Raw genomic sequence first — 24,224 nt, 5'->3', positions numbered from 1 at the left:
AGGCGTATCTAGGGAAAATAGCACCTAGGGCAAACACTGAAATTGCTCCCCCTGTCCAAACATCTGACACCCATCTTTCAGATAACTTTACTATAATATCAGCTGAAAAATATAAGTCAAGCTCATTAATCTTTTAAAATTTCAAAAACTATTTAGCAGTGGACGTAGCCAGACCAAAAAATGCTGGAAAACTACAAATTTCAGTATGCTGGGGCTCCTGAAATACCCAAATACTATGTGGAGGTGTACTTGGAAAACTAAACAGAAGTGCCTGTCTAATTCTCTACTATGCATCTACTAGCATCACTATTACATAAGTTTTAAAAATAAACAGAGAATTTGACTTTTCCCAGATACTCTGAAAATAATTAAAGGATATGCAGAGTAAACTGTGTCAATGCTTGGAATATATTCTAGTCTTTCAGAAAGACAGTTAAAATGAGAGAAAGAGAGCAAGAAACTCCCAGTGAGCTTAATACTAAGGATTTCACACTGATTCAAAGACAAACTCACCATTAATAGCCATATTTTTAAGACACCACATTTAACTCACTTATCATAAGAAGCAAAGTAAGAGCAAATAAATACAATCCTAGCTCATTAGCTTCAGCTCAGTATTCACAAGCCCTGATTCTCTGTACATAGTACCAAACTGAATATGTGTACAGTGACTTATATTAGATTGAATTAATTTCTTTAACTGTAGCCCCTTCGGGGTGCTTCCTATAGGCTGTGGGGGGGTCTGAAAAGGTTACCCCTCCCACTGTTGGCCTCTAGGGCCTCGCTGAGACCATTAGAGCATGTGCAGTGGCCATTTTTAAAAATAATTTGGTTTTTTTAATGGCCACTGAAAACAAAATGGCCACCATGCATGCTCAAACAGCCTCTGCGAGGCCTGGCATGTCCTAGGGCCTCACAGAGGCCATTTGAGCATCTGTAGTAGCCATTTTGTTTTTGGTGGCCTTTTTTTTTTTTTTAAATTAATTTTAAGAATTTGCACCTCCCTTCAAGTGGCGCCCAGGGCACGTGCCCTGCCTGCCCTACCATAGATACGCCCCTGGTCAGACCATTGGTCTATCTTGCTCAGTATTGTCTTCATAGCTGGCAGCGGCTTCTTCAAGGTTGCAGGCAGGAGTCTCTCTCAGCCCTCTCTTGGAGGAGCCTGGGAGGGAACTTGCAACTTTCTGCTCTTCCCAGAGTGGCTCCATCCCCTGAGGGGAATATCTGACAGTGCTCACACTTCTAGTCTCCCATTCATATGCAACCAGGGCAGACCCTGCTTAGCTAAGGGGACAAGTCATGCTTGCTACCACAAGACCGGCTCTCCTCTGCTGGTATCTGTCCCCGCTACTTAGTCCTTTCATTAAGCCAGGTGGGGTGAGTTTCTTCCTCTAAGATAAGTTGCAGAATTATGGAGATGTGGAAAATACATCAGAAGAATACTGTTGTTAAGCCCGTAAATGTCAATGGCTCTGTTATGGCCGAGCAGGAAATGTTCAGAGGCTCGTAATGGATGCTCTGAATAAAATGTTCATTTGCCGCCAGCTGCGCAGTTAGGAGATGGCTGTCAAGCGATCAACGCAGCCTGTTGTCGGAGGGCAGGAGGTCAAAGGAAAACAATGTGTTCCTCCCAGGAGGGGTAGCTCCCTCTTTCGCCCTGCATCAGCGGATGAGCACCGAAAATGGTTTCAGAGAAGTGTTGATAAGGATGCTTGCTTTTTCCAATTATTTCTGATCATTTGCATATCATTTCAGATGACACCCTGGCTGACATGCTGACCAAAGTAGCACATGCGCAGCCAAGGAAGTGCACATGCTGCAGCTGCATTCCTGACTAAAGTGGCACTCATCAAAGCAGAGGAGCTGTAGTTGAGCACGGCACTCTACCGCCCCCTTTGGCCATCTGAGGAATGTCACCCGTGCAAGAATGTCGGAACAGACACACTCTCTGTGCAACAGGGTACCTAAGATAACACAATGAACTTTGGAGAAGTATTTTCGATGGAGAGATGGATGCATAGGCAGGCAGGCAGGCAGACAGACAAGGGGATGGAAGCTTGAGGAGAAACTCCTCGCTTGATTTTTTGTGGGGGAGGAAATATGCTTCTGGTGGGAGTTTTAGGTTAGGCAGAGGAAGTTCAGTAAAGGGAAGATTCCTCAAATACCTAGGGGAATCTGCATCTGGGTGGGTGGGTGGATGGATAGATAGATAGATGATAGATAGATAGATAGATAGATAGATAGATAGATAGATAGATAGATAGATAGATCCACAACTCAGAGCATCTTCCTTGAATGCAGAAGGTCCCAGGTTCAATCCCGGGAGGGAAGTACATGAAGTGGATTTTGGATTTTGTTTCGCACTCAAAATGAAATGCAGATGGCTAAGAGGTTTTGTTGAAACAGCGATCAAACTGATTTTTTTCAAGAGAACAAAACTCGAAACGTTTTGAGTGTTCTGGCCATAGGGAGCAATGGGGAAAGTCAAAACACCCCATTGTTCCCCATGGGTAGCTCCTAGGGACACCAAAGTGGGTTGGGTGGTGGGGCATGATGGGTGCTACCTGCCACCCAAGCCGCAAAGGAAATCGGCAAGTGGGTGATCTTTAACAAATTTTAAACCTTTCCCCCAGACCCCAAATAGGATCAAAATGCTTCAGTGTCGAAACACCCTCCACATCCCTACCTCCTAGCTGGGCTGGGGGAAATCCCCGTCTGAAATTGCAGAGAGCCGCAGCCAGTTAGTGTCAACCGTACTGAGCTAGATGGACCTCTGGTTAGGTAAGTAGACAGACAGATCTTAGGCAGCCAGTGATTGTTTCTGGTCTGTTGAAACACAACTTAAGGGGTTTTTTTTTGTTTTTTGTTTAAAGAAATGTGTCCACAAAGAGTCTCAGCACTGAGCTTTGCTAAACATTGCACCTCTTCTCTGTTTTGAAACAGGTTGTGTGTACCCTAGCCAATGCAATATTGCAAAGAACAGACAGATACGTGGCTTCCTTCCAGGATGTTCCTTTTCTTTTCTCCCCACCCCCCCACCCCCGGCGTGTTTTTCGGCAATTGATAAAGAAGCCCTTTTTAAAAAAATTTCCAGTGCAAGGCAAGCTGACAAAATCCAGCCTGTGCAAAGTTCTGTACAATGCCACCACCCATTGGTAAAATATATTCTTAGCAAGGGTAGCAATTTTGCACAAACTTTGGCAAAAGCAATCTTTTTCTTTCTCTCTCTCTCTCTCTCCCTCCTCCCTCCCTCCCTCTTTCTCTCTCTCTCTCTCTTTCCCTCCGTCTTTCTTTCTTTTTCTCTCCCCCCTCCCTCCTTCTTTATTTATTTCTCTCTCTCTTTCTCTCTCTCTCCCCCTCCCCTCCCTCCCTCTTTCTTTCTATCTCTCTTTCTTTCGTTCTTTCTTTCTAGTGTGGACAACCTACTCTTCATAAAGGGCCCTTGGAGAATAAGTGGGTTCGAGCCATAAATTTCAAACAGGAAATATTAGCTTGACTCTTCAAGTGCTGGAATAACAGAGGCTGACAGATCCTTATCATAATAAATGGAATCCAATACAGAGTTCTCTGCTCACTCAGAGCGCTACCTGTTGGAGCAAAATATGCCTGGTTTTGAGGCTGGGGACCCTCCCTTTGCTGTCCGTATCTGATTAGATTTCACCTTCACTGCATTTACTCAGCAATGCTGTTAGGGATTAATGTAAAATTAACTTGCACAAGGGCTGAGCTTGTTCGATCAACGTTAGAACCATGCACAACAGCTTCCCTGGGAGGCCATTGAAGTTAGCCTTGAAAAACCTGGTCTCCCCCCCCCCCCCGCCCCCGCTTTTTTTAGCTTTCAAGGATCTTTGTTGATTTCAGGGGCGGAGCCTCAATAGGGCAGACAGGTCCCAGGAACGTGGGCCGCCCTGCCACGGGGGCCACCTCGCTGGCCTCCCCTCCCACACTGGCCAGCTTGCCAGCTAGGAATGTGCAAACTGGATTAAGGTAGAGCTGGAACCCACGAGTGATCCAGCCACACAAACCCCCCACCCAGGTGACCTGGCCACACAAATGGCCAGGGTGTGTGCATGTCAGCCCCCAAAAATAGCCACCACAACCACGGAGGGGGCGGACTGGTCCATAGAAGACTGGGATGGCACCCCCAAATTTAAATACTTTAGAACCCCCAAACAGCTCAAATTCAAGCCAAGCTGGGGTTCTAGTTTGGGATGCCTGAACCGAACATGCCCGGTCCAATTCGGGTCCGGTTCGGACTTGAACTGAACCAGGCAAGTTGGTTTTGCACGCACCCCTATTGCCAGCTCCTACTCCCCAGGATGCACTGCACAGCATATCCCCAGTGGCATGTGGCCCTCCTGCAGACCACGGCTGCTTCCGAGCCGCTCAGGGTTCTGGCCCCAAGGCAGCTGGGAATGAGAGTGCATGCATGCTCTTCATTCCCAGCTGCCTCGTGATCCAAGTCAGCTAGGGCGTGAGCAGTAGGAACATGCTCCCACCATCGCTGAGGGCAGGGAGGCCACCCTTGGCCATGCCTTTGACAGCATCACTGCTGGGGAGACCACCGCCTGTGTAGGAAGTGTGCTGCCGCTGCCCCAGGAGGGCTGTCCATGAAAACACAGGCGGCTCATTCCCACCCGATGTCCACTGCTTTATTTTTATTTTAGGATCAACTTTGCTAAACCTGAGCAGGAACATAGGAACATAGGAAGCTGCCATATACTGAGTCAGGCCATAGGACCATCTAGCTCAGTATTGCCTTCACAGACTGGCAGTGGCTTCTCCAAGGTTGCAGGCAGCAGTCTCTCTCAGCTCTATCTTGGAGATGCTGCCAGGGAGGGAACTGGGAACCTAAATGCAATTCCCAGAGTGGCTCCATCCCCTGAGGGGAATCTCTTCCAGTGCTCACACTTCTAGTCTCCCATTCAGATGCAACCAGGGCAGACCCTGCTTAGCTAAGGGGACAAGTCACGCTTGCTGCCTCAAGACCAGCTCTCCTCTCCTTAGAGAAACTTCTCAATTTTTTGGGGGGGGGAGGCAAAGCTCTTTTGGGAGGGATATGGGATTTTAGATTTGGCAGAGGGGAGCCCAGTAAATGGGGTGGATGGGCATGATTTCTCAAATACTTAGGAGGGATCTGCACCCTGGTAGACAGACCCTCTCAGGAGTCAAGAGAGGCCCAGGCCACTTCCAGCTTTCGATGCTCCTAGCCATAATAAAAACAAGAATTTATGACACATGGAAGCCAAATGAGGCACCGAAAAATTAACACGTGTCTAGATTTGAGGCCTCATTTGAGCTGGAGGCCCAAACCGAATGGCCTTCCTGCCCCCCACCCCCACCGGATTGACCCTGCTGGTAGGTAGGTAGGCAGGCAATAGGTAGGTAGTTAGGTAGGTAGAAAACCACAGGTTAGTGGAAGAGCATCTGCTTTGCATGCAAAAGGTCTCAGGTTCAATCCCTGGCAGCATCTCCAGGTAGGACTGGGTAAGACTCCTGCCTGAAACTTTGGAGAGCTGCTGCCAGTCAGTGTAGACAGTACTGAGCTGGATGGACAAAAGGTCTGACTCAGGATAAAGCAGCTTCCTACATTCATAATATTCTGTTTTCACAAGTTCCCGAAGATCGTAAACCGGCCCTCAAATTTCACAGACTGTTGTGGTTTCCTAATTGCATAGCTGGCTGGTAGTGGAGAAATAATTATGGCTTGCATTGTGTGCCTGTCTAGGGGGACAAGTTACACTGTGTTGGGAGAGAGAGGTCTTCTTTTTGGCCAAGAAATCCCTGGAGAGGCGGCAATTGTCAAGTCTGAAAGCTGCATTGATGCTGAGTGTGAGTCACATTCGGAATTTTATGATAACTGTTAAACAAGGATCTGCTTAACAAAATGTGTGTGTGTGCGTGTGTGTGTGTGTGTGTTTTAAAAACACACACCTTCAAATGAAACCTCCTCTCACTGCAAAGTAACCACAAATAATGTCCTACTCACCGTTCTTACATCTTGGTTCAAGATAAACACGATTCCAACCACACCATTCCAAATATGGAAACATCCCATATTGAGGGATTCTGAAGGCTGGGAGCTTTAACCGTCGAACAAAGTGGGGCGTTATGAAACAGAACGTGATGGATGGCCAAGGATAACAGCTTGCTAAATTCTGCAACAATGGATGGTGTACATGGTTCCCTCCACCCCCAGAGTGCTCAATCATATGCTCCACTGTATGCAGTAGGTACAGTAGCTGTCTGTTTTGTTTCACAATTACAGACCCACAACAAAATGTTGCAGTATATCCCTGTTGTGAAAACAAAATGGTGAATGCCACGATTTTGTTGGCTTGACTGTGCATGTGCAGACACATAATGATCGGCAGATTAAGAGATTCAGTGTGCAACTTCAATCTCCATTCATCAGGAGAGTACACACACAGAACCACACCCACACTTGTTTTTATGTTATTTGCAGGGGAGATAACCCGCCACACCAACTGCTTAAATGTGCCAACCCCTTCCCCCCTCAGCATCACAAAGCTGTGTTGTGGCTGTTGAGAAAACAGAAGAGATTTAGACACCTTTCCCCCTCAGTAACAGAAGAGTTTGTGACTGTCCCGAGGGAATATTCCTGAAGTGGGAAAAATTTCCCCTTTTTTGTTCAAGCCCTCCCCACCGCCACTAAATTCCATTCGCTCTGCCCACCTGGTTGTCTGTAAAGTGCCCCCCTGAGTCCACGAACATTCTGCACCATTGAGTTCCTTTGGGGCAGTTTGAGGGTGTTTTGCTATCTTAGGTTTTTAGGGTTCCCCCCCTTCAGCTTTTTGTGATACCGACTTATCTGAGGGTTACCCCAAGTCTGCTGGTATCTCTCTCTTGCCCACAAGGACTCCATTTATGCAATAATACTTCCAGCTCTTTTGGAAATTGATATAAGATTCTATAGGGGTTCCTTACATATATTCAGCCTATAACTATTGGAAATTGCCGACCAAATGGATCTGTGGTTGGCACAATACCAGCTCCCCCCACACATACACACACATTACAAGTAGCCATATCCTCCCAAGTGTCCCTACTGACCAGGAACAGTCCCTAGTAACTAAACCTACTAACTAGGCAAAGAAGCACATTTCAAACGGTGATTCCATTAATATTTATCAGGGAGAGAGCTATGGGCACTGTTCAACCCCAGCACAAAATTCTGCTTAGACTGCGAGTCCTTTGGGAACAGAAAACCACCTTTTAATTATTGTTCTTTTTCTATCTAAACTACTCTGAGACTTTTGGGGGGGGGTCAAAGAGCGGAATATAAATAGAAGTAGTACCATAGTACTAGGGATGTGCAAAAAATTTCGGGCACAGAACGATCTGTGCCCGAAATGAGCAATTCCAGGTGATTCGGGGCTGAACCGAATCACCCCCGATGTACCTCAATATTTTTCGGGCCCGATCCGAATCACCCGAATTTCGGGCATGAAAAATTCGGGTGATTCGGTTCATGGTTGATTTGGGGGGATTTTTTGAAGTTTTAGTGACTTTGGGGCAGTTAGGGGGCATAGCATGGGATCTGGGCAAAAAGAGTGGGGTGGGGTGGTAGTGCCTAATGGGTGCAGGCTACCACCCCAATTTCAAGGGGATTGAGCAAAGGGCTGATTTTTGGGGAATTTCTGAAGTTTTAGTGACTTTGGGGCAGTTTGGGGGCAGAAAGTGGATCTGCCCCAAAAGAGTGGGGTGGGGTGGTAGTGCCTAATGGGTGGAGGCTACCACCCCAATTTCAGGGGGATTGGGCAGAGGGGTGAATTTTGGTGAATTCTGAGGTTTGTCTTCATAAGGTGAAGTGTGCTAAATTGATTACCTCCTCATATTCATAGTAATTGAGAGTGTGAAAAAGTGAAAGTGGGGCCATGAGAGTTGTCTAAAACTCTCGAAAAAACTTCTGAGGTGTGGATTCTCATTCTATCATAGCAAATGAGATTTTTTTGAATTAGACAACTCTCATGACCCCACTTTCACTTTTTCACACTTACTATGAATATGAGGAAGTAATCAATTTAGCACCTGTTGAAATAAGAGCCTTCCTATCTCTGGCAACTTTTTTAAAGGTGCTGAAGACACATTGATTCACCCAGGCTTTGAATTAGATTTATGGTTTAAATGTGCAATGCTGCTTTTAAATGATTTTAATGTGAATGTTTTTAATGCTTAAATGATTTTATTTCTTTAATTGGTTTAGTTTTGATTTTAACTATTAAATTGGTTTTAATTGCTTGTATTTGTTGTAATGAGCCATTTTGGAGGGACGGTATATAAATCAAATCAATGAATGAATGAATGGGCAAAAAGGCACCTTTTAAAGTGGGGATTCTCTAATATTTAGCGGGCAGGGGTGAGCAACCGGCCCTATTCAACCCCAGCACAGCATCCCTTCAGTGGCTGTTGCTGGTGTCTACCTCATATTTCTTTTTAGATTGTGAGCTTTTGGGGGACAGAGGATCATCTTATTTTACTTACTTTTTCTATGTAATCCACTTTGAAAACTTATGTTGAAAAGCAATATATAAATAGTAGCAGTGGTGGTCTCCCATTCAAATGCCACCAGGGTGGACCCTGCTTAGCAAAGGGGGCAGTCCGTGCTTGCTGCCACCAGACCGGTTCTCCAACTTTCTTGACTGATGGCTTCAGGGGCAGCTCTTTTGACCAGGATTTGCCATCCCCAACCATGCCCTGCTGCATCTCTGAACAATACAAGGAATGGAAGAGAAAAGGAAAAGAGTTGGCAGTAACGGCAGACCACCAGAGTTGAAAGATGACAAATATTTATTCAACCAATTCTATATTTCCACAGCGCCACAGGAAGCATCATCCCCGAGAGACAGCTCTTTAAGAACTCAGGAATGTGTTGGGAAACTAAGACATCTTTAAAATGCAGGATCAAAGCCATGGAAGGTAATCGGCGGGAGCGTTTTATGAGCTCGAGAATTCAGTCTGAGAGGAAATGAACCATGCACTTATTTGTAGTCGACATGATCTGTTATCGAGGGAGAAGAAGTTGCAAAATACAACCGCATTATTTATGTTGGCTCCCTTGCTGATATCCCCTGGAACAGGACGTTGTGTTTCCCAGACCACCTGATAAGTAGGCAACACAGTGGCACTATTAGAAAACGCCCAGATAAAATACAAGCCCTGTTTGGAAGATGTGCCATTTGAGGGGAAGCTCAGATCAGCCAACCTGATTCCCCACCATAGATACAAATGTCTAAGGGGTTGAACAGCTGGGCTGCATTTACCAGCAAGTGACGCTAGAGTTTATGTACTATCTATTCACTATATTTATTAATTTGATGCATATCCCACTCTTTCTCCAAGGAGCCCAGAGTGGTGGACATGGTTGTGTTTCTCCTCCCAACAACCCTATGAGGCAGCTTAGGCAGAGCGACAAATGACCAGCCTAGAGTCAGCCGGTGATTTTCATGGCTGAGCAGGGATTTGAATTTGGGTCTCGTCCCCAGTCCTAGTCTGACACTAGGAACATAGGAACATAGCAAGCATGAATTGTCCCCTTTGCTAAGCAGGGTAAGCCCTGGCTTGCATTTAGATGGGAGACTACATGTGTGAGCACTGTAAGATCTTCCCCTTAGGGAATGGGGCCGTTCTGGGAAAAGCACCTGCTTGCTTGCATGCAGATGGTTCCAAGTTCCCTCCCTGGCAGCATCTCCAGGTAGGGCTGGGAAAGACTCCTGCCTGCAAACTTGGAGGAGCTGCTGCCAATCTGTGTAGACAATACTGAGCTAGACAGACCAATGTTCAGACTCAGTAGAAGGCAGTTTCCTCTGTCCTTATGGCACTTAGGCCTGAGGGTCTCCATCATGGTATGCTTTATTCCGGTCAACTTAATTAACACCCCCTGCAAGTTGCAGGGTTTGATTCAACAGCATCCCATTTTCAAAACATGAAGATGCCAAATGACACATTTGTTCCATTTTGACTGCCCCTTCTGGGGACGGAAAGAGGAAAACAGGACCTCTGTCATTTGGGGGGGGGGGACCCTGTTCTGCTGTCGCCGTTGACACAGATCTCTGTTTACTGAATGCTATCCAAACCTCCCTGCCATGAACTACTGGACTGGTGAAAAGGCATGCCAGTTCCTTGGTGGGATAACCTTTGAATACATGATGCGAATCAGGGGAGAGAATATATCTTTTTGTGCTTTCATGTGTCTGGCCACACAGTGTTCTATCCAAAGGTCACCTAGCTTGATGTGTGGAGACAGGTATTTTTTGCATGTATGGTGTGTGTGTGTGTGTGTGTGTGTGTGTGTGTGTGTGTGTTTCCTTAAAAAACAAACAAACACCCAGCCAATTGATGAGAGAGAGAGAGAGAGAGAGAGAGAGAGAGAGAGAGAGAGAGAGAGAGAGAGAGGTTTTCTCAGGCCAAGTTTGAAAAGATGAATATATGCTAACAGAACAGAAAAGTCGAATGTTGCCAGGTCCCTTGAGGCTCAGACACAGACTTAAGAGGGCAGGCCCTTATGTGTGTCTGTGGGGTGGAGTACAGGAGGAAGAGACAGAACCCTCCCACCCAGAAATCTAAATTCACTGATTTGCCGATGTGTAGAAATTAGGGCGCCGGTTAGCAAGAGGCCTAGAAAGCTCTCTGAGACCATTCCTAGGGAGAAAAGAGCAGCAGGGGCCAGCTGCCAGTTCGAGATTCTCTGTTCTCAGCTCAGGGGATGGGGCCTTAATAGCCCAGGGGCAAAGCATCTATTGGGCATGTGGAAGGTCGTAAACCCTGTGCTTCTCCAAAGCATGAAAACACGAACCCCCCGCTTCTCCAAAGAGGGCTGGGGAAGCAGATCGGCAGCTGCTGCTACTGCTGGCCTTGTGGTAGCAAGCATGAATTGTGCCTTTTGCTAAGCAGAGCCTACCCTGCTTTGCATTTGGATGAGAGAACACATGTGTTCCCTCTCTGGCAGCATCTCCAAGATGGGGCTGAGAGAGACTCCTGCCTTGGAGAAGCTGCTGCCAGTCTGGGTAGATGATGTTACCAAGAAAGCCTGTCTGGGGGCTCCCAGGAGCACCCGGGTTTGGGGCTACTGGCTGGTAGTTCCCACACGTTGCTGCTCAGATCCCACAGTACTGCGAGATCTCCGTTTTTGGTTCGCATGAGCTAACTCATAGGGCATGTCAGTTGGCTCGTAGCCTGGGAATGAGAGCTCTCAGGTCAAGTTTAACTTCAGGACCACAGGGGAATCTCCCTGCGCTCGCCTCCCTGATTGCTTTTAGGTGAGGAATGCCCGAGTAGTTGTGACTTAATCAACGCTATTCTTTTTTATAATGAGCCGAGTATTCTCCCTCTGTTGGCACAGTGGATCAGGTCCTGTTATCACCTCTTCAGGAAGGTGCAATAAAGTAGCAGCTCATCCCCTCTGCTAACAGGTATGTAAATGGTTGGATCAGGGCACTGGAAGCTAGCTTGTTTGCATTTTAGTCACTCTCAGGCATTAGGGGTGTGCACAAAACCACCTGGCCGTTTCGGTTTGGGTTTGAACTGAACTCGAACCACACCAGGACAGTTTGGTTTTGGCCCCCTCCCCCTTTGGAAACACACACACACACACACACCCAGGTTTGGTTCAGTTTTGGGAATTCGACGAACCCTTTTTAAAAAAAAGGGGGGGGGAAACCTCAACGAACCCAAAAACTTGTGGGGGCTGGGTTCAGGGGTTGAGCTGAACCAGAAGTGGTTTGGCTTGACCCCGGACCTTCAAACCGAACCAGTTCGATGTCGAACCGGTTTGGATTCGAGCCGGTTTGCACACCCCTATCAGGTATTCTAAAAAGACATGAGATAAACCCTGAATTGCTCATTGGGTTTTGCCCTACACAGATCTTTTATACCTTTTCCAGCCTTCATTCTAAAAGGAAGCACACCCAGCAAATTGAAAAGGATAATGTTTCGTCCTATCCTATTTTGCCCTATTGTCCACTTTTTTAAGGTGTGATCAGCATAATGCCTCCGGCCAAGATTTTTCCTATCAGTGACCAAGACACCATCAATCCGTGCATCTCCTGGGTCTCTGCTGCAGATTCAGCAGGTGTTTCTTCCTCAGTTCCACTGGCTGCTTTTCACTACGTCTTGGCATTGGCACTACCATCTTGCCTTGCCTTGACTCTCTCTCCTGATTCACTCTTTGCCTCCAAACCGGCCCTTTTCCTTAACCCAGCCTGTTCCTGGCTGTGAGATTCTGGTTGCTTTTGGATTTTCCCTGACTCCCAGACCTTTGCCTGGTGCCTGGGCGCCTGTACCCGCCTTTCTGCCTTCCTGCCTACCCCAGAGGAGAGAAGAAGTCCCTTGCTAATGACTGAGCTACCAGGGTTTTACAGCATCCCACCAGAAGGCTCGAGGTAGTCGCTAACACATGCTCTCATTTCTCTAATTCGCTTTTCCTTTGCTCCTTCTAAAATCCAAAGCCTTTCTCTCTCTCTCGTCAGTCTTGAGTGAACTTAATTCAGAAACTGAAGCAAAATTGCCTCCTAGCGAGCTGTAACTTAGTCCTGGTAACGTGTTAGTCATGCTAGTTTTTGTTAGTTAAATATTGTTGCGTATTGACCATTATTTTCTCTTCCTGTGCCCCTAAAAACCCTCAAATAAACCTTATCCTATTTCTGAACTTTAAACTCTCTGTTCAGTTCTTCCCACACCTTTGCACATATTTATTCTGAGGTGCACAAATTTATTCTTTGCACATATTTATCCTTTGCACAAATTTATTTTGATTCGAGCTCGCTAATCCCCACACACAAGTGCAAAACATAGCCAGGGGGATACGTCGTTTCCCCTGGGAGCAGTTCTATTAGCAACCATGGTGAGCTCAATGGAGTAAGGGTCAGACTGAGGAGAGGGAGAGCTGAGGAGAGCTGGTCTAGTGGTAGCAAGCATGACTTGTCCCCTTAGCTAAGCAGGGTCTGCCCTGGTTGCGTAGGAATGGGAGACTAGAAGTGTGAGCACTGGAAGATATTCCCCCTTATGGGGATGGAGCCGCTCTGGGAAGAGCATCTAGGTTCCAAGGTCCTCCCTGACATCATCTCCACGATAGGGCTGAGAGAGACTCCTGCCTGAAACCTTGGAGAAGCCGCTGCCAGTCTGGGTAGACAATACTGAGCTAGATGGACCAAGGGTCTGACTCAGTAGAAGGCAGCTTCTGATGTTCCTATGTTCAGTGAAGCAATTCACAACTCCAGCCCCCTTACAGAAGTTCAACGACAAGCCCTATCATCCCTGACAATGGGCCACTGTGGATGAGGGTGACGGGAGCTGTATGTTACAGGACACTGCTCCTGACTCATCCAAATGAAATTAAGCACGCCTTTAGAGTGACTTCTGAGTAGTATTATTGAGAAACTTAAGCTGGATGTCAGCCACAATCGCCAATAAATTGGGGAGAAAAGTCCTCCAACTTTAATTTGGGCATGAGTCACTGAAATGCTATGGAAAAGATATATATTTTAGTCCATGGTGACTGGTTAAACTATTCCAAAGGAATCATATTTGTTTGACGACAGTCTAAATTTAACCGTGCCGATACATACCAGATTGGGATCTCTCTTTGGGTGACACTCCTGTCAAGTGGTCCCACGGAAACCTAAAGCAAACGAATTTCTGGATGCCGAAAGGTCAGCCTCCTCTGGCCACGAAGCCACAGGACAGCTCTACCTTGGGCATGCCTGTCCGTATACAGTACGTTATATTGACGCGATGTCCTTTCCTTGTACTACAAACACCGAGCCTAAAATTAAATAGGGGAGAAGAGAAAAGTCCACTTGCCAAGGAGCTGAGGGGGGGAGTGCTTGCTTGAATGGAGTTTTGTATCAAGAGGCTCCTGGTTTCTTGGGATGAAAAAAACGAAAACGGTGCGAAAGGCAGGTCAGGGCTATTTCCAGAAACAGTGGAAGTGCTTCTATAACCCTTTGACGCCAGGATTCAAACTTTCCAGACACTGAGAAGTGTGAATGTTAAAAAGAAAAAGGGGGGAAAGCCCAGTGTGAGTGCCGTTGGTGACTATCATTAGCCTGACCACAGAAAACAAAACAAAAGGGAAAGTGCCGAATGGAAGACATGTGGAGCTTGACTTAAAACCGCGATCGCAAGGACATTTCATTGGCAGCTGAAATTCTGCCTGGACACAGATGGCTGCAATCCTTACAGGCAGAGGAGACAACTTCAGGATTTCATGGGCGTCCCTACTAGTCTAAAATCAAGTCCTGCTACAGCTAGAATCCAAAGCCCAGAGCTCTGTATGGCTGCTCTGTGGGGTGTTTTAGTGGACAATAAATGAGAAATGAGGCAGTGATGTGAAGCAGCCAGCAATGTGAAGCACACACAGGACATGAGCCAGCAATAAGATGCCGCTGCATAAAAGGCCAATGTGATTGTAGGCTGCATTAACAGATCCATGGTTTTCAAGCTGCAAGAAGCAAAATTTCCACATTATTTTTCACTAGTCAGACCTCAACAGAGTCACGCATCATGTCAAGTTCTAGACATCACACTTTTTAAAAATGAAGACACATTGGAATGTGTTCAGAAGAGGGCAAAGAAGATAGCCAAGGGGTCTGGAAAACAACATCTGGCTTTCTCAGATGCAGAAGCTCTCAGGCTCACACCCTGGCAGCATCTTCAGGGAGGGCTGGGAAAGACCCCAGCCTGAATCCTTGGAGAAGCTGCTGCCAGTCAGAGCTGACAATATACTGCGCTAGATGGACCAAGGGTCAGACTCTGTATAAAGCAGCTTCTTATGCTTCTCTTTGGGATTTTGTTTTGAATTTTCATTTCTCAAGCCTCCCCTGAGGATCCTGGTGTCCATGATGGCACAGAGGTTTGCCAGACGTTCCAAGGCAATCCGAAGCTCAAAAGGTTTCTATTTTGAGAAATGGATCCTGCCCATAAAACATCCTGCGGATGCCAGGGGTCTCTGTGGCTGAGTTAACTTTCTGATGGATGCTCCCTACTTTCCAAAGGCCCCAAGTAGTCAGAGTCCCTATTACTTAATAAGTGCACTTAAGCCTCTAATTGCACACATTTGGCGGATTGCTATTATGTACAGTCAATTAAATCCACCGTTTCAAAGCACTTTAAATGGCACACGCCTCTGCCCCATACCGAGTCCATAAATAAATAGGGAAATATTAAAATGCAAATTCTCAAGGCGGAGGGGCGATGAACGAAGAGGCACGGATCGGAGCTTGTGACTTTGTGGACCGGATTGGCTCCTTCAGCAATTCGGGGCTCTTTCTAGGTGAAGCAGAACTGAACCTCTCCATGCCTCTTAGGTCGGGCCTCACTGGCCTCATGGATTGTAATGGTAGGGCAGAAGCATGCTCCATCTCTTTTAATGGATTTCCAATTAAAATAGGCTGCCGTTCACACCAGCATCTTCTTCTCCAACCAGATGGGACACAGACATATTCTTCCAAAGGATGAACTTGTCAGAGTGCTTGTTGTGGTGTTTTTGGTGCATCCATTCCTTGATCCAGGCCTGGTTTGAATGGGGCTTTAGTGACTTGTATCCCAGTCCTTGGTTAATCCATCCCTTGATCCAGGCCAGCTTTTCAATGGGGCTTTAGTTACTGGCATTCTAGTCCTCGGTTAATCCATTTCTTGATCCAGGCCAGCTTTTGAATGGCACTTTAGTTACCAGTATTCCAGTCCTGATGTAGAGGTGGGGCTAACAAACAGCCAGCAGCAAGAGCCCGGAAAGTGAAGACAAATTGGAATGTGTTCAGAAGAGGGCAATGAAGATGGTCAAGGGGTCTGGAAAACAACATCTGGCCTTCTCGGATGCAGAAGGTCTCAGGCTCACACCCTGGCAGCCTCTTCATGTAGGGCTAGAAAAGACCCCTGCCTGAAACCTTAGAGAATTCCTGCCAGGCAGAGATGACAATATACTGTGTTAGTTGGACCAAGGTTCAGACTCTGTATAAAGTAGCTTCCTATGCTCCTCTTTGGGATTTGGTTTTCAATTTTCATTTTTCAAGCCTCCCCTGAAAAGCGTTCTGCACTTGCCTCTCTGTACATATCTCTCTCTCTCTCTCTCTCTCTCTCTCTCTCTCTAATATATATATATATATATATATATAGAGAGAGAGAGAGAGAGAGAGAGAGAGAGAGAGAGAGAGAGAGATATGAGAGAGATAGAGATATTATTATATATAGAGAGAGAATATATATATATATATATATATATATGATATTTCCTCTTCTGAAGTCCAACATATCCATATATTTCCTCTTCTGAAGTCCAACATATCCATGTTGGAAGTATCCGTGCTTTTTTTGTAAATAAATAAATAAAAAGGTGCCAGTACTCTTACCTCAGTGCCGTGCGGGTGTTTTCAGAGACTGGCAACACCCCTTATGTAGATCCCCAAATCCAATGGACCCATAGTCCCCCACCCCACTTCCTGTCTGCATTTGGATGTACCAGAGAGCATCCTCTCCACAGTCAGCAAGACTGCAGAGAGGCAGGGGAGCTGACTGTGTGGGCTTTCTTCTTGCTTGCCCACACAGCCCACACAGCCAATCAGGGAGGGAGAGAGGACGGAACTTCCCCCCTTAACTCCAGTCTGGCCAAATGCATTGCTGCATTCGGGCAGAACAGAGGACCCTCAGCTTGGAGCAGCGAAACTCACTACAAACCCAGGGTTCCAACTGGAGTCTCCTCTGTACAACCACGGGTCACAGATGGGACCAGAGATGCACATGTTCGGATGTAATGGTAAGGAAACTCTGGGTCCCTGCAGCTCTGTTTCCCCGTTACATGCAAATATGGCCACTGTAACATGTGACAAAAACAACAAGTATTTATACAACACTTTTCAACAAACGTTTCCAAAGCAGTTTACAGAGAGAATGAATGAATGAATGAATGAATGAATGAGATGGATCCCTGTCCCCAAAGGGCTCACAATCTAAAAAGAAACATAAGATAGACACCAGCAACAGTCACTGGAGGGATGCTGTGCTGGGGATGGATAGGGCCAGTTGCTCTCCCCTGCTAAATAAAGAGAATCACCACGTTAAAAAGGTGCCTCTTTGCCCAGTTAGCAGGGGTTTTAAAAGCGCTGTTTGCACTGCAACGTTCATCTCATTTTGACTCAGCCCTGTCTATACATGCTTGACAAAAAGAGGGAGGGTGTGGAGATCTTGAAGAATCCATTAAAGTTTTCTTTAAAATTTAAAGCCAAATATAGGACCTCTGGATAGTGGTGGCAGGGGCTGAGACTACCCTATGGGAGCACGTTATATGTATTTACCTTGGTAGGCCCTGGTATGTTTGCTCCAGGAAGCATTTTTAGTAAATGTCTTTATTTATAACCTCTTGCACAAGCATTCCAGACACAGGTGGTCTTTGTTCCAACATATATTATTTAGAATGGACATTCTTGAGTCTAAAAGCAGGGGGGGGAGCACGCCTAGAACCTTGCACCAGCTAGTACGAAGAAGTAATCTTTATATACATGAACTCCTTTTTTGTTTTGACACAGAGATAATCTGCATTTTCCCTTTAAAAAAAACATCTAAATGTGCTTCTTCTTTTCTCTCCCTTGGAACCAATAGAGCTGTCTGAATGAGGGAAGATGTGGGCTATCTTCCTGTCAAGGTGTTGACTGTTTGTTCAGCGGTGATGGGGCATCTGGAAAAGCATCTGCTTTGCAGACCAAAGGGCCCAGGTTCAATCCCAAGCAACATCTCTAGACAGGGCTGGGAGAGACTCCTGCCTGCAACCTTGGAGAAGCCGCTGCCAGCCTGTGTAGACAATACTGAGCTAGATGGACCAAGGGTCTGACTCAGTAGAAGGCAGCTTGCTGTATTAATATCCACAAAACCAAGCTCCTCTCTCTCTCTCCCTCTCTCTCTCTCTCTCTGGCTAAGAGTTAGGCTTCACGAGAAGTCAGTGTGCCACACTGTTCCGCACTGTTCATATCTCATCTGGAATACTGCTGGCATCTCCTGGCTAAATTACCTGAGAGAAGTCCTACTGGAATCAAATAATCCTTTTAAAGTAATTCGTGAGGGTTATTAAGTAATATAGTCAGCAATGTATATATACGAATACGACCAATATTTTATATACCACTTTTCAACAAAAAAAGTCCCCAAAGCGGTTTACATAGATCTAAATAGATAAAATGGCTCTCCTGTCCCCAAAGGCCTCACATTCTAAAGAGAAACAGAAGGTAGACTCCAGCAACAGCCACTGGAGGGATGCTGTGCTGGGGACGGATAAGGCCAGTTGCTCTCCCCCTGCTCAATAAAGGGACTCACCACTTTAACAAGCTGCCTCTTTGCTCAGTTCTAGTCAGCAATGCATCCAATTCTAGGCCCGCAGTTTAAAGAAAGTCAGTCACCCCATTTGCCTGTAATGTGGAAACATGGGTCAAATTCACACACACACACACTCCCGCTCGGGTGCCCTAACCTGTCTGTGTTCAGACGAAACGAAAAGGACAGAGACAGAACTGCAGTCAGGGAGACTGCAGAGAGGAGAGGGAACTGGCTGTGCAGGCTTCCTTCTGGCATGAAGTGCAGCCCCGACAGCCAATCACAGCTGGAGAGAGGGAGGAGCTTCCTCCCACAGTTCCATGTACAGTGAATCCAGCGGTTTCCTGAACTGAGCAGGGGCTCGGCTAGAAGACCCCTTAGGTCCCGTCCAACTCTAAAATTATATTATTTCATCACTCCTCCACAGTTGGGTGATGCTACCAAAGTTAAGCTCACAGAAGATTTGGGGGTTCCCCAATGGGATCATTTCAGCGGCACATACTGAAGTTTGGTTATATTAGGATATGAGGATTTAAGAGGTTCTGCCAAATATTTCTCGGAAAAGGTGGGTTTTGTTTAAAGAGGGATTTGAAGGAAATGAGTGCGGAGATGTCAGAGAGGTGCTCGGCAAGGCCGTCCCGATCATCTGGGGCAACGAGGGAATGCTGTTCTGGCCAGTTCTGGAAGAACTTCCAGTGGCTGGATTTCAAGAAGATGAACAGCTAAGAGGTATTTTCTGGGATGGCAAGGAGTCAGTCTGGCCTGCGTGGATGGAAGTCCAGGCCAGCGTCCTGCAACTTACCAAAGGAACAAGAGCAAGTTCTGGCCAAGATCAGACTCTGAGCATTTAAACAGACGAGGTCAGGTATGTAACCTCGGGCTGGCGGGGTGTGTGTGGTGGTGAAACCACACAGTAGCCAAGCACCTCTGCAGGGTCAAAAATGCTGCATTTCCAAACAGAGAAGAGTAATACTGGTGCGCTATAGACTTGGCCTAGTAAGCAGCAGAAAATGAGCCTTAGATTTTAAAAAAATCTTAAATCACAGATGATCAGTTGAGGACTCTATTCCCCTGAAACAAGACTAGAAGTGAACTCTCCAACCCCCATCAGGCTCGATAAGCATATGAAGCTGCCATGCTGAGTCAGTCTATTGGTCCCTCTAGCTCAGTATAGTCTATCTGATTGGCTGACAGTAAATCTCCATGTTTCACCCAATCATGGATCACATGGGAAGGGGTGTTATCGCAATGATACTTTGGACATGATGACCATCACAATGATAAATCAGACATGATGACATCACAATGATACGTTGGATGTGATGACGTCATGATGATATATCAGGCATGATGACGTCCCCATGATACATCGGACATGATGATGTCACAATGATACATCAGACATGATGACATCACAATGATACATTGGGTTTGATGATGTCACAATGATACATCGGACATGATGACATCACAGGACATCAGTAAACCAGAAAACCTACTGGTCAGATTTGCTTACATGATGACTCCAGAGGGTAACTGAGACCAAGAACAATTTTGACAAATAAATGAATATTGTTACAAGGGAAATATTCATCTGGGGGGAAGGTAAGTTGGAAGAGCTCCCACCCACCCACCCGGTCATTGGAATAGCCTCTGCATGTTCTAAGAAGAATCTGGACCATTCTGGATCCATATCATAATTCTTTAAAAGCCAGTCAAGCTTCATTAATCAGGCAAATAAATGAATGACCTTAATTACCTTGCTTGTCAAGTCAAGTCATTTCCCTAGTTTGAATCCCCGCTGGTATGTTTCCCAAACTATGGGAAACACCTCTGTAGTATCGGGGAGCAGCGATACAGGAAGATGCTGAAAGGCATCATCTCATCATACTGCGCAGGAGATGGCCATGGACAACCCCTCCTGTATTCTACCAAAGACAATCACAGGGCTCTGTGGGCGCCAGGAGTCAACACCGACTCGACGGCACTCTTGACCTTTAATTACCTTATTTCTATAAGTATTTAATGTTTGGCAAAATCCTCACTCCCCTAATAATGTTCCTTGCCACACCTTTGCTCCTCCAAACTAGTTGTCCAAGGGTTATCCCTGTTTCCCATTAAGCGCAGCAGTGGGGACATCTGAAGTGAGCAAAGCCTAGGAATGTAAGAAGTGATCCATCCCTCTCTCCAAGGACTTTCTTTGGCCAGTCCACAAGCAGTCCAACTTTCCCATCATAAACTGGATTTCAGGTTGCACACATGATCTGCAGGCATCGGCTGAACTTCTCCTGACCTGGTTCTGAGTTTCAGATCAGTAATAAAACTCAAACCCCAAGGACACATTCCACGTCCCTTTGTCTTTCAGAGCAAGAAGAGAAAAGGCTGGAACCGCTTCATCAGCGTCAGCTCTGACAATTCAAGCTCCCTGGCTTGATACCTTCAGCTACTGATCTGCTCCTCCTGGAAGGAATCACAGAATGGCAAGCAGCATTTGGCTTGCTGTGAAATAACCATGCTTTGAAAATGTCTGGCGGTTCTGAGATGCTGCTTTGGCCATCAGTGTGACAAGAAGGCAGGTCTCTGCCCCGGGGAGTTTACAAAAGGAAATTTGCTGTATTAGTGGGAACATAAATCTTCTTTGCCATGAACTCTGAGGTTTTTATGGCCCAGCCAAGAAGTGTGATTCCCCGGCTTTAACAAGCCACACAGGCTGCTCATGCGCACGACCAGCCATGCGGATGACCAGCGAATGACTAGCCCACATCCAGTGGGAGAGAGTTCCCAGCCTATCATGGGGGGAAAACTCTAATACTACAGAGATGAAAAGATGCTGCTGTCAGTTTGGAGATCCAACCTGATACTATTTCTTTTTGGAAATGAATGCCAAGGCAGGCAATTCGTACTCAAGAGAGGGAGTGTAGCTGATGAGACTAGCTCTTTATTGGGGGATAAGGTGCAATGAGCAAAGAAGACGGTGGATTTGGGGGTGCAGAATGGGAGGCCCTTTGGGGAGCAGCGGACAGGACTATATTCTTCCACCAATGTGCTGTGTTTCGGGCCGGGGCGCAATGCACAAGGGAGAGAAAGCATATTTGGCAGTGCTATGTTCTGGCCCTGTTTATGCCCCTCCGCTCGCAAGAATTAGTCCTTGTGATGAAAAACAGATCTCCATCTTAGCTCTAGATTGACTTACTCTTCCACTCTACCCTGGGTGCTCTGAATGGGGGACATTCCTCATAGGCACATAGGCAGCTGCCATATACTGAGTCAGACCCTTGGTCCATCTAGCTCAGTATTGTCTACCCAGACTGGCAGTGGCTTCTCCAAGGTTGCAGGCAGGAGTCTCTCTCAGCCCTGTCTTGGAGATGCTGCCAGGGAGGGAACTTGGAACCTGCTCCAGAGCAGCTCCATCCCTTAAGGGGAATATCTTACAGTGCGCACGTGTGGTCTCCCATTCATATGCAACCAGGGAGGACCCTGCTTAGCTAAGGGGACCAGTCATGCTTGCTACCACAAGACCAGCTCTCCTCTCCCCAGAGGCACTCTTACCCCTGGACTTCAGGGCCAAGGTCCACGGCCTCCACAGCACCTGGGCCCCCCAAATCTTCATTAGTCCCATGTGGTGTGGTTGCCCAGCAGAGCATGATGATGCTTAATTTGCATGGGGGGGCCCTCCAAAGGCCTTTAAGTCCAGGCTCCAAAATTACCCAGGTGCACCTCTGTTCCTCCCTTCTGTTACTGAAAGAAGACAGTGTTCACTTTTTGTCCTTGAAGGGGAAGACGTTGGCTGTACAGTGCCTAGAAGTCCCCAGTCAGACTGACTTGGGTTGTTGAAGCTGTGTCTGAGTCTGTTCAGTGAGTCTAGATCAGACTTCAAGTGTTTGCAGCCTTCCTTGAAGGAGTGGTGTGTTCCTAAACTGGGATCAGAGCAATCTCTCCAGTGAGGCTAGATCACAGGGAAGCATAGATGGTCCCCCAGTCCATCCCAGTGCTCTAGACCAGGGATTCTCAACATTGGGTCCCCAGATGTTATTGGACTTCAACTCCCATAATCCCCAGCTGCAGTGGCCTTTGGTTGAGGATTATGGGAGCTGAAGTCCAATAACATCTGGGGACCCAACATTGAGAATCTCTGCTCTAGACGACTGCATAGGTCTGCCTAATTGACAGGCTGGCCCTGACCCCGCTGCCTATTGAGATCCTTTCAGGAAGTCCGTTTACACTACAGTTGCCACTGGCTCGTTTGGTAGCCACCCAGGCAGCAGGCTATTGGTGCACCAGTGAGGCAGCAAGCCATCTGCATGGTCTCCACGCTCTGAGCTACGGACTGTTCACAACAGGTTCTGGGATTGTGCCTCTTAAACCATGGCTCATTTTTTTAAAAGAAAAAACCCACCCTACATTATTTCCGAACTTCACATCTCTCCAGAAACCTCATTTCCACAGCAGCCTCTTGTTTTTGAACTTTAAAGCAGAGAATTCTATCACCAGATGAGCTGCTTCATTTTTCCTCCCGAGAAGAATCTTGCTGTCAATCAGTCCCCTTTGTTTTTGCGAGAATCCCGTATGAAAGTGAAGCCATTCTGAAGGCAGAGAGAAACAGCAAAAGACTCGCTTAGTTCCTCTGCAAAATAAATGAACTTCATTTTACTTGGCAGAAGCTTAACAGCATAGGAAGCTGTCTTATATATCATGTCTTATATACAGAGTCATATCATTGGTCCATCTAGGCCAGAGGTCCCCAAACTGTGGTCCATGGACCACCAGCGATCCACTAGCTCCATCCAGGTGATCCACAGAAAGGTTGCAGAACTGTAGAAGAGCGAAAATTGCCCTTGATTTTTGATTGTACCTGAATTCTGTGCTTTGGTATGTAGAACAGAAATGTGTTTATTAAGTGGTCCGCTGAGGCCCCAAGCAATTTTCAAGTGGACCACAAAAATAAAAGCTTGAGAAGCTGGAATGGGATCAGAGGAGGGCAGCAAAGATTGTGGGTCTGGAAACCAAGTTCTGTGTGAAATGGCTGAAGAAGCTGGTATGTTTAGATTGGAGGGGAGAAGAAAAAGGGGAGGTGTGATAGCTGTCTGTTGGGAACCCACTGAGTCTCCGTGGTGTCTCAAGGATGGGCCCAACTCCAGCAAAGGCTGTGGGGGACTCACCCAAAGCCACAGGACGGAGAAGGGAGGGAGAAAGACCAGGGAGGGTGGAAACAGCCTATTGACCGGGCAGGGGAGGAGTTGTGTGAGCAGAAATGTCCCAGGCTTTTGTGGGAGCAGAAGATCTCATGGGATGGGAAATCTGTCATGAGATCTGTCCAGAGTGCCAGGAAGTATGTAAAAGCCAGGCTGATGATGAGATGGCTACCAGGCTTTGAGAGAGGAAGAGGCCTTGAGCAATTCTGGGTGAAGGCTCAGAGAGAAGGAGAGCGCTAGAGAATGGTGGTGATTCTGGTTAATCCATTCATTGATCCAGGCCAGCTTTTGAATGGTGCTTTCGTTACTTTTATTCCAGTCCTGGAACAGAGGCGGGGCTAACACACAGCCAGCAGCAAGAGCACTGAAGGCAGACTGCACTTGCCTCTCTGTAAATCATATCTATCTCTTTAAACCATTAATATTCCTGATTCAACTACACTGTCTTGTCCTTGCACATGTTGTGCCGTCGAGCAGGTGTCGACTCCTGGCAATCGCAGAGCCATGTGGTTTTCTTGGTCGAATATTGGAGGGGCCGTGCTGTCCTTGCATTCCACAACTCTTTCCTCTGGATTCTACTCTGGTGACGAGAGTGGCTAAGAACACCCCCATAACCCAGGGGCGGAGCCAGCCTTGGGTGAATGGGTTCAAAGAACCCGGGCCACTGCCCCGCAGGGGCCGTGCCTCGTGGCCCCAGACACGCCCCCTGCATCT

This window comes from Hemicordylus capensis, chromosome 13, assembly GCF_027244095.1.
Source record: "Hemicordylus capensis ecotype Gifberg chromosome 13, rHemCap1.1.pri, whole genome shotgun sequence".
In the NCBI taxonomy this organism is placed as follows: Eukaryota; Metazoa; Chordata; class Lepidosauria; order Squamata; family Cordylidae; genus Hemicordylus; species Hemicordylus capensis.
Note: the sequence above shows the minus strand (reverse complement) of the source record.